General features: G+C 40.1%; 1 long non-coding RNA gene across 1 annotated transcript in view; it reads left to right on the forward strand.

The window, feature by feature from the left end:
- Window positions 1-11,628, forward strand: part of LOC111747777 (uncharacterized) — a 51,603-nt gene that overhangs the window by 18,756 nt on the left and 21,219 nt on the right. The window lies entirely within an intron of this gene.

Consider the following 11,628-nt stretch of genomic DNA (forward strand, 5'->3'; position numbering starts at 1 on the left):
CCCTATGCACAACGGAAGGAAACACTGCCCGGTCCTGCACCATCCTTACAATCATTGTTATGCTTGAGCTCATTGTTGCAGCCACTGTGTCAATCCACCTCGTTGAGGGTCTTCCTCTTTTCCGCTGACCCTGTACTCTGCCAAGCGTAACGTCCTTCTCCAGGGACTGATCCCTCCTGACGACATGTCGAAAGTATGTAAGACGCAGTCTCGCCATCCTTACCTCTAAGGAGCATTCTGGTTGTACTTCTTCCAAGACAGATTTGTTCGTTCTTTTGGCAGTCCATGGTATATTCAATATTCTTCCCCAACACCACAATTCAAAAGCGTCAACTCTTCTTCGGTCTTCCTTATTCATGGTCCAGCTTTCTCACGCATATGATGCAATTGAAAATACCATGGCTTGGGTCAGGTGCACCTTAGTCTTCAAGGTGATATCTTTGCTTTTCAACACTTTAAAGAGGTCCTTTGCAGCAGATTTGCCCAATGCAATGCGTCTTTTGATTTCTTGACTGCTGCTTCCATGGGTGTTGATTGTGGACCCAAGTACAATGAAATCCTTGGCAACCTTGATCTCTTCTCCATTTATCATGATGTTGCTCATTGGTCCAGTTGTGAAGATTTTTGTTTTCTTTATGTTGAGGTATAATCCATACTGACCTTCATCAGTAAGTGCTTCAAGTCCTCTTCACTTTCAGGAAGCAAGGCTGTGTCAGCTGCATAACGAAGGTTGTTAATGAGTCTTCCCCCAATGCTGATGCCCCGTTCTTCTTCATATAGTCCAGCTTCTCAGATTCTTTGCTCAGCATACGGATTGAATAAAAAAAATAGGTATGGTGAAATGATGCAACCCTGATGCACACTTTTCCTGACTTTAAACCATGTAGTGTCATTTTGTTCTGTTTGAACGACTGCCTCTTGATCTACGTACAGGTTTCTCATGAGCACAATTTAAGTGCTCCGGAATTCCCATTCTTCACAATGTTATCCATAATTTGTTATGATCCACACAGTCAAATGCCTTTGCATAGTCAATAAAACGTCCTTCTGGTTTTCTCTGCTTTCAGCCTGGATCCATCTGACATCAGCAATGATATCCCTTGTTCCACATCCTCTTCTAAATCCAGCCTGAATTTCTGGCAGTCCCCTGTCAATATACTGCTGCAGTCGCTTTTGAATGATCTTCAGCAAAATTTTGCTTGCATGTGATATTAATGATATTGTTCTTTAACTTCTGAGTTCGGTCGGATCACCTTTCTTGGGACAGGCATAAATATGGATTTTTTCCAGTCGGTTGGCTGGGTAGCTGTCTTCCAAAGTTCTTGGAATAGACGAGTGAGCACCTCCAGTGCTGCATACGATGGTTGAAACATCTCAGTTGGTATTCCGTCAATTACCGGAGTCTTGTTTTTGGCCAATCAGTTCAGAGCAGCTTGGACTTCTTCCTTCAGTACCATTGGTTCCTGATCATATGTTACCTCCTGAAATGGTTGAATGTTGACCAATTCTTTTTGGTATAATGACTATGTGTATTCCTTCCATCTTCTTTTCATGCCTGCATCATTTAATATTTTCCCTGTAGGATCCTTCAGTATTGCAACTTGAGGCTTGAATTTTTTCTTCAGTTCTTTCAGCTTGGGAAATGCTGAGCACACTGTTCGCTTTTGGTTTTCTATCTCCAGGTCTTTTCACATGTCATCATAATACTTCACTTTGTCTTCTCGAGCCACCCTTTGAAATCTTCTGTTCAGCTCTTTTAATTCATCATTTTTTCCTTTTGCTTTAGCTACTCGACATTCAAGAGCAAGTTTCAGAGTATCTTCTGACATCCATTTGGGTCTTTTCTTTCTCTCCTGTCTTTTTAATGACCTCTTGCTTTCTTCATGTGTTATGTCCTTGATGTCATTCCACAACTCATCTGGTCTTTGGCCATTAGTGTTCTGTGTGTCAAATCTGTCCTTCAGGTGATCTCTAAATTCAGGTGGGATATACTCAAGGTCATTCTATCATTCGATCTCTGGCATTGTTCCTTTCACCAAGGCCATATTTTCCTACTACTGATCCTTCTTCTTTGTTTCCAACTTTTGCATTCCAATCACCAGTAATTATCAATTCATCTTGATTGCATGTTTGATCAATTTCAGACTGCAGCAGGTGATAAAAATCTTCTCTTTTTTCATCTTTGGCGCTAATGGTTGGTGCATAAACTTGAATAATAGTCGTATTAACTGGTCTTCCTTGTAGGCATATGGATATTATCCTATCACAGACAGCATTATACTTCAGGAGAGATCTTGAAACATTCTTTTTGACGATGAATGCAACACCATTCCTCTTCAAGTTGTCATTCCCAGCATAGTAGACTATATGATTGTCCAATTCAAAATGGCCAGTACCAGTCCATTTCAGCTCACTAATGCCTAGGATATTGATGTTTATGCATTCCATTTCATTTTTGATGATTTCCAATTTTCCTAGATTCATACTTCATACATTCCAGGTTCCGATTATTAATGGATGTTTGTAGCTGTTTCTTCTCATTTTGAGTCATGCCACATCAGCAAATGAAGATCCCAAAAGCTTTACTCCATCCACGTAATTCAGGTCAACTCTAAAGGCAGCTCTTCCCCAGTCATCTTTTGAGTGCCTTCCAACCTGGGGGCTCATCTTGCAGCACTATATAAGACAGTGTTCCCTAGTATTCATAAGGTTTTCACTGGCTAATGCTTTTCAGAAGTAGACTGCCGGGTCCTTCTTCCTAGCCTGTCTTAGTCTGGAAGCTCAGCTGAAACCTGTCCTCCATGGTGACCCTGCTGGTACCTTAATACCAGTGGAATAGCTTCCAGCATCACAGCAACATGCAAACCCCTACAGTACAACAAACTGACAGACACGTGATAGAATTTTGCAAGACCAACGACTTCTTCATTGCAAATGCCTTCTTTCACCAACATAAACGGCGGCTATACACATGGACCTCACCAGATGGAACACACAGAAATCAAATTGACTACATCTGTGGAAAGAGATGATGGAAAAACTCAATATCATCTGTCAGAACAAGGCCAGGGGCTGACCTTGAGTATATCCCACCTGAATTTAGAGACCATCTCAAGAATAGATTTGACCCATTGAACACTAGTGACCACAGACCAGACAAGTTGTGGAATGACATCAAGGACATCATCCATGAAGAAAGCAAGAGGTCACTGAAAAGACAGGAAAGAAAGAAAAGACTAAGATAGATGTCAGAGGAGACTCTGAAACTTGCTCTCGAACATTAAGCAGCTAAAGCCAAAGGAAGAATCGATAAAGTAAAAGAACTGAACAGAAGATTTCAAAGGGCAGCTCCAGAAGACAAAGTAAAGTATTATAATGACATGTGCAAAGAGCTGGAGATGGAAAACCAAAAGGGAAGAACAAGCTCAGCGTTTCTCAAGCTAAAAGAACTGAAGAAAAAATTCAAGCCTTGAGTTGCAATAGTGAAGGATTCTATGGGGAAAATATAAAATGACGCAGGAAGCATCAGAAGAAGATGGAAGGAATACACAGAGTCATTATACCAAAAAGAATTAGTCGATGTTCAACCATTTCAAGAGGTGGCATATGATCAGGAACCGATGGTAATGAAGGAAGAAGTCCAAGCTTCTCTGAAGGCATTGGTGAAAAACAAGGTTCCAGGAATTGATGAAATATCAATTGAGATGTTTCAACAAACAGATGTAGCGCTGGAGGTACTCACTCGTCTATGTCAAGAAATATGGAAGACAGCTTCCTGGTCAACTGACTGGAAGAAATCCATATTTATGCCTATTCCCAAGAAAGGTGATCCAACTGAATGTAGAAAGAACAATATCATGACTATCACACACAAGCAAAATTTTGCTGAAGCTCATTCAAAAACAGCTGCAGCAGTACATTGACAGGGAACTGCCAGAAATTCAGGCTGGATTTAGAAGAGGATGTGGAGCCAGGGATATCATTGCTGATGTCAGATGGATCCTGGCTGAAAGCAGAGAATACCAGAAGGATGTTTACCTGTGTTTTATTGATTATGCAAAGGCATTCGACTGTGTGGATCATAACAAATTATGGATATCATTGTGAAGAATGGGAATTCCAGAGCACTTAATTGTGCTCATGAGGAACCTTTACATAGATGAAGAGGAAGCTGTTCAGACAGAACAAGGGGATACTGATTGGTTTAAAGTCAGGAAACGTGTGCATCTGGGTTGTATCCTTTCACCATATGTATTCAATCTGTATGCTGAACAAATAGTCCAAGAAGCTGGACTATATGAAGAACAGGGCATCAGGAGTGGAGGAAGACTGATTAACAACCTGAGTTATGCAGATGACACAACCTTGCTTGCTGAAAGTGAAGAGGACTTGAAGCACTTACTAATGAAGATCAAAGACCACAGCGTTCAGTATGGATTGCACCTCAACATAAAGAGAACAAAAATCCTCACAACTGGACCAATGAGCAACATCATGAAAAACGGAGAAAAGACTGAAGTTGTCAAGGATTTCATTTTACTTGGATCCACAATCAACAGCCATAGAAGCAGCAGTCAAGAAATCAAAAGACACATTGCATTGGGTAAATCTGCTGCAAAGGACCTCTTTAAAGTTTTGAAGAGCAAAGATGTCACCTTGAAGACTAAGGTGTGTCTGACCCAAGCCAGGGTATTTTCAATCACGTCATATGCATGTGAAAGCTGGACAATGAATAAGGAAGACTGAAGAAGAATTGATGCCTTTGAATTGTGGTGTTGGGGAAGAATATTGAATATACCATGGACTGCCAAAAGAATGAACAAATCTGTCTTAGAAGCAGTACAACCAGAATGCTCCTTAGAAGTAAGGACAGTGAGACTGCGTCTTACATACTTTGGACATATTGTCGGGAGGGATCAGTCCCTGGAGAAGGACATCATGCTTGGCAGAGTACAGGGTCAGCAGAAAAGAGGAAGACCCTCAATGAGGTGGATTGACACGGTGGCTGGGACAATGAGCTCAAGCATAACAAGGATTGTAAGGATGGCTCAGGACTGGGCAGTGTTTCATTCTGTTGTGCATAGGATCGCTATGAGTCGGAACCGACTCGACGGCACCTAACAACAACAACATACTCAAGGTTATACTTTGACTCTTGTGGACTTGTTCTAATTTTCTTCAGTTACAACTTGAACTTGCATATGAATAATTGATGGTCTGATCTGCAGTCAGCCCCTAGCCTTGTTCTGACTGATGATACTGAGCTTTTCCATCGTCTCTTTCCACAGTTGTAGATGATTTGATTTCTGTGTATTCCATCTGGCAAGGTCCATGTGTATAGTCACCATTTATGTTGGTGAAAAAAGGTATTTGCAATGAAAAAAGCCTTTGGTCTTGCAAAATTCTATTATGCGATCTCTGGCATTGTTTCTATCACCAAGACCATATTTTCCAACTACCAGTCCTGCTGTGTTTCCAACTTTCACATTCCAATCACCAGTAATTATCAGTGCATCCTGATTGCATGTTTGATTAATTTCAGACTGCAGAAGTGAGTAAAAATCTTCAATTTCTTCATCTTTGGCCTTAGTGGTCTGTGCATAAATTTGAATAATAGTTGTATTAACTGGTGTTCCTTGTAGGAATAAGGATATTATCCTATCACTGACAGTGTTGTATTTCATAAAAATCTTATGGCTATTAAAATAATAAAACAAACATATTGACATATTGTATATTTTTATACATTTTGAATTATTTTCTTGGACTGGATTTTCAGAAGGAAATGGCTTTAAAGCCAATTGGCCTCTGACTTAGTTATCTAGTGCTGCTATAACAGAAATACCACAAGTGGATAGCTTCAACAAAGGAAAGTTTATTCTCTCACAGTCTAGGAGGCTAGAAGTCCAAACTCAGGGCATGGGCTCTTTGGGAAGGTTTTCTCTGTTGGCTGGGGAAGATCCTTGTCATTAATCTTCCCCTGGTCTAGGAGCTTCTCTGAGCAGGAACACCAGGTCCAAAGGATGACTCTGCTCCTGGTGCTGCTTTCTTGGTGGTATGAGGTCCTTCTGTCTCTCTTCTCACTTCTGTCTTTTATATCTCAAAAAAGATTGGTATGAGACACAGTCTAATCTAGTAGATTGAGTTCTTCTTCATTAACATAACTGCCACTAATCCCATCTCATTAACACCATAGAGAAAGGATTTATAACTCATCAGAAAATCACATCAGATGACAAATGGTGGACAATCACATAATACTTGGAATCATAGCCTAGCCAAGTTAACACACATTATTTATGAGGAACACAATTCAATCCATGACAGCCTCTAAAAAGATTTGACAAAAGCACACTGTTGGCTGCAACATGAGATGACTTGTTTCACTCATTTACCCTTGTTGGCATATGGCATTAAAAAAAAAAAAAAAAAATCAGTGTTATTTTGAGAGAGACAAGAAATGAGATCATTTTTGAAATTTGCTTTAGTTTTCACTGAGGTTAACTTTTTTTTCTCTGTAGCCAGTTGGATTTTCTTTTTTGTATGTGGAGTGTCTATTATTGTCCTTCTGCTTTCTAATTTTTAAATTGAGGAGACTAATCTCTTCTAGAGCTTATATTCTAGGACTTATGTTTCTGTTTATTTTACTGCAAAGCACCATAATGGAAAAAAAAAAAATCCAGCCCATCAAACCAGATACCTCACATTCACCCAGACAGATGCCCTCCCTGTCCTACTGGAAGAGGGCAGGCCTTTTGACGTGGTACGCAGAGCAGATAAAGGGCCTTTAAGGGCCTAAAGTTTGTATAATTTGGAGCACTTTCTTTAGCTTCCCCCCCCCTTCTGGGGGGAGCAGTGATGAGATTTTAAGGTAATTTGCCTGAAATATGAGATTACATAATTTTCCTGGGATTGATAGATTCCTGTTTTAACGAGTCTCAGAGAAAGGGGGTGGGGTGGGGAGGGAGAGAAGGAGAAGGTATGGGGAGCCGGGACTCTACCTTTTTACAGGACTGGGAGAAAGGACAAATCACCCAGCCTGCCCTACACAAGTGGTCCCATCTTTTTGTAGTATTCCTTTACTCATTTCTTTATGACTCTTCTTTCATTCCTGATATTGATCATTTGTATCCCCTCTCCTTTTTTTTGGTTAGAGTGGCTAGAGATTTATTAATTTTATTGATCTTGTCAAAGAAGCAGCTTTTGTTTTGGTTTTCTCAATTGTTTTCTTGTTTTCAACTTCATTGGTTTCTGCTCTAATTTTTTATTTCGCTTCTTCATTTGCTTTAAAATTAAATTACTCATTGTTATCTGGTTTCCTAAAATGGAAGCTTAGATTATTGATTTTAGATCTTTATTCTTTCCTAATATATGCATATGAAATGCATATATTTTTTAATATATGCATTTCATGCTATAAATTTCCCTCTAAATACTGCTTTCACTGCATCCCACAAATTTTCATTTAGTTCAAAATATTTAAAAATTTCTCTTGAGACCTCTTCTTAGACCTAGGTGTTATTTAGAAGTGTGTTGTTTAATCTCAAAATATTTTGAGATTTTCTAGCTCTCTTTCTGTTACTGATTTCTAGTTTAATTCCATTGTGGTCTATTTTTTAAAATATGTTAAGGTATGTTTTATGGCCCAGGATGTGGTATATCTTGGGGAATGAACCATGTAGGTTCAGAAAGAATATGTATTATGCTACTGTTGAATGGAGTATTGTATACATGTCAGTTAGATCCAATTGATTGTTACTGCTGTTCAGGTCATCCATATTATTACTGATTTTCTGCCTGCTTGATCTATCAATTATTTAGTAAGGGATGTCCCAGTCTCTGACTGAAAGAATTTATTTATTTATTTCTTCTTGCAGTTCTATCAGTTTTTGCTTCACATATCTGGATGCTTTGTTGTTAGGTGTGTACACATTCACAATTGTTGTGTCTTCTTGAAGGACTGATTGCTTTATCATTATGATATCTTTATCCCTGATAATTTTCCTTGTTCTAAAGTCTGCTTTGTCTGAAATTAATATAGCTACTTTGGCTTCTTTTGATTAGTATTAGCATGGTATATCTGCTTCCATTCCTTTACTTTATCTGAGTCTTTATATTAAAAGTGGATTTTTGTAGAGAACATGTAGTGTCTTTTCTTTGTATCTGTGATGACAATCTCTGTCTTTTAATTGGTATATTTAGACCATTCATGTTTAAAGTGATAACTGATATAGTTGGATTGATATCTACCATGTTTTGTAACTGTTTTTTGTTACACTTGGCTCGTTGTTTCTTTTTTTCTTACCGCATACCTTTAAATAACTATGTATTGAGGTTTTTCCAGCATCTGCCTAAGCACACAGCCAATACCAAGTATGGCTCTGTGTGCAACAAAGTGTGCTTCCTCATATCTGTATACAATGAGGCAAGTACAAAAATGTTAATGCGGTACTGTCTGTAATGTGAATAATGGGGGAAAAAAACATGTTCATTAATGGAGTGTGGAAATTTAAATTATTATTCACCAACATAAAAGAATACCATGTAACAGTTAAAAGGAATGCAATAAATCTGTATATTCTAGAATAAACTCTCATACATATTATTAAATGAAAGAAGTGAGTTGCAGAATAATATATACATTATGATTCATTTATATAAAAATTATGTATGTCTGTGCATATGTGTGTGTGTGTGAATGCATAGAAAAAGTTCTGCATTATACAAACTGATGTACTGATGGTGAGTTTGAGAAAGAAAAAAACTCTTACAGTTTTTTTTCCTGACAAAATTATGTTCTTGAGTTTACTTTTTAAAAAACAAAAAAATGAAAGGAGCTTAACAAAGTGCATTTTCTCAGAAGGAGAGAACACCTGCCTGACATAAGTAGCCTTCTCTCACCTCAGCATTTGCGCAGCTCATCTGAAATGGGTGCCCCATGCCCTGTGGTGTCCTGTTGCCAGAGATGCAGGGAGTAAAGATGTTCCAAGCACTTGCCAATTCCAGTGCTGGCCTTTCCCCATTCTCTAGGACTTGGGCAAATTTATGCAAGGTAGACACCCTGTGGTTCACACGGGCAGGGGCTATGGCTCACCAGGGAAGGTTTGAGCCCCCTGGGACTTGGGGTGAGGGGTTGGGAGGCTTTGGGGGTACTGGACGACCTCCAATGGGGGAGAAAGGGAATCTGGAGAAGGCATGAAAGGTCCGCTGTATAGATCTGTGCTTCTTGCCCATGATTCCCAGGGACCCACAGGCCAAACACCCTTGCTGAGGTCAAAGCACCTCTGTAATTTCCAGACAAGAATCAAGAGCCAGGGATTATTGAAATATCTTTCAACAGGCTTTCAAAACATGTGCCAAGTTAGCAAATATTGTTGGTTACTTGCTAAGGAATAACTGATGATTTTTTTCCTCTGTGACCAAACAGTTGCTCAGTTAGATGTGTCAACTTCAACATAGGAAAAGCTAGGATTAGAGCACTCAACAGAATCATCAGAGCCAATGTATTTGATCAGGACCTCAAAGCCAGAAAACTATGTCTGTTTGTTCTGAATTCTCTGCAGAAAGAGGAAACTACACAGAGAATCATCTATTGCAATTATGCCTCACAGGCAGGAACTGAACCTCTTTTGAGTAATTGGGGTGAGGGTTTTACCTCTCCTTCTTGGGCATCATCCTTGATTTTATCACTTGGTTAATCAGGTCAATTTCAGTAGCATAGAGACTGCAAATTAGTTTGCTGCCATTTGGAGTTAAGCATGTTTGAGCCTGTAGCTGCATGAGACTTTAGAGATAACCCCATGCCTTGTGATTTCTCCCAGAAGATTGTGAGATAGGTTTGATATTGTCATCTCAGGTTGGAAGATAAGCCAGCCTGTCCCAAATATTGGTGAGTCTGTTCTGATGGAAACTCTTTTTGAGAGTTGACCATGAAGATGCAACTTCGTAAACATGTCAGTTTTCCCCAGTTAATTTAAAAATTCAGTGCACTCAAAATTTCAACGAGATTTTTGTAAAAAGAAGGTGGAGCCAACATGGCACCATAGATAAAAGTACCATGTCATTCTTCTGCAGCAAAGACCTGAAAAACTAAGTAAAACAGATACACACATCAATCCAGGAACTGTAAACATCAAATGAAGGGATAAATAGCTTAATCAAACACTGAATGGAAGAAGAAATGTAAGGAAAATAGAGAACAAGGAGAGATACGGAGTGGAGGTCCCCTGCCAACTAATGTAGCAGAGTGTCGTCATCTTGGAACACAGTCAGCAAGGACCTGGACAGGAAGTACAGGAAGGCAACTTCATGGAGCTCCCAACAGGAGACAGAATAACTGGTAACCATAGAAACATGCTTTCCCACCCCTCACACTTCTGCCTCAAATGCTACCTCCACCTGTTCCTGATGGGCCATGCTGCACCGCTCGACTACAGAGCCACCAGTGAACGAGCACATGACTGCCCCAGATCCACCCTGCCCCCACCCATAGCCCCCACCACTCTGCCAATTTTTTTTCTTTCTCCCTCCTGCCTAGCCTGGTACGTCACCTCCCCTCCCTTCCCACTGGCCACCAGGCCTGCCCCACCCCTCCATCTGACCCCCACTGTACCATCATTTTTTTCTTTCTTCCCTTTTCTTTTTTTCCCCCACCTAGCCTCATGTGCCATCCCCTTCCCACCAGTCCCCACATTGCTGCCACGGCTAGAGCATCTCCAGCCCTCAGGCCTGGCACTGCACCAAGCCCACACTGCCCCTCCCCTCCTGTCACTTGACAAACTGCCGAATGGTGGGAAGCAAGCCTGTAGTGCTCCCCATCTGACCCCTTGCCTATCTGGTGAGGGGCTGTGAATGTTTCCATACCTCTGGACCAACCTCACAATGCAGACTGTGCCCACCCAGTCTGCCCTCAGCCACCTCACCAAAAGAGCATACAGCAAAGCGGGCTCCTGCCTGCTGTTGCCTTGCCATCCAGACAAGGTGGTGACAGCTGTCATGCCCACAGATGAGCAAGCAGCAAAGCATGCCTGGCCTATCATGCCAGACATACCAAAACAAAACAAAATTGCAAAACGAAACACATGAACATGCAATCAATCAATAAAGAAAATAATATGTTAATGACTTGGAGATAGACAATATCGGAACATATAAAAACACAGGACGAGGTGGCTCCAGCAAGTGACTAAAAGGAAGAATCATTCTGGTAGAAGAAAAGACACTGGGACAACCTGATATGGAATTCAAAAGACTAATATTTAGAGTTCTCCAAAAGATTAGAAAAGAGACCATGGAAAACAGAAAAAAATCAATGAAAACACAGCCAAATTCAAGAAAAACACAAACAAAGCAATAGAAGAATTCAGGAAAATAATACAAGAACAAAACCTCAAAATAAATAAACGACTAGAAATCACATAAAACTAGAAATACAAAAGATATAAACAACAAAATTTCAGAAATGGACAACTCAACAGAAGGTCTTAGGAGGAAATTTGGAAACAATGGAAGACAGAATTAGTGAGGTTGAAGACAAACCCATGGCTGGTACTTTGAGGAAAGATCAGAGAAAAGAATGAAGACAAATGGAGAACACCTGAGAACTAGGAACACAATCAAGAGCAAAAA

The sequence above is a fragment of the Loxodonta africana genome, chromosome 15 (assembly GCF_030014295.1).
Source record: "Loxodonta africana isolate mLoxAfr1 chromosome 15, mLoxAfr1.hap2, whole genome shotgun sequence".
NCBI lineage: Eukaryota > Metazoa > Chordata > Mammalia > Proboscidea > Elephantidae > Loxodonta > Loxodonta africana.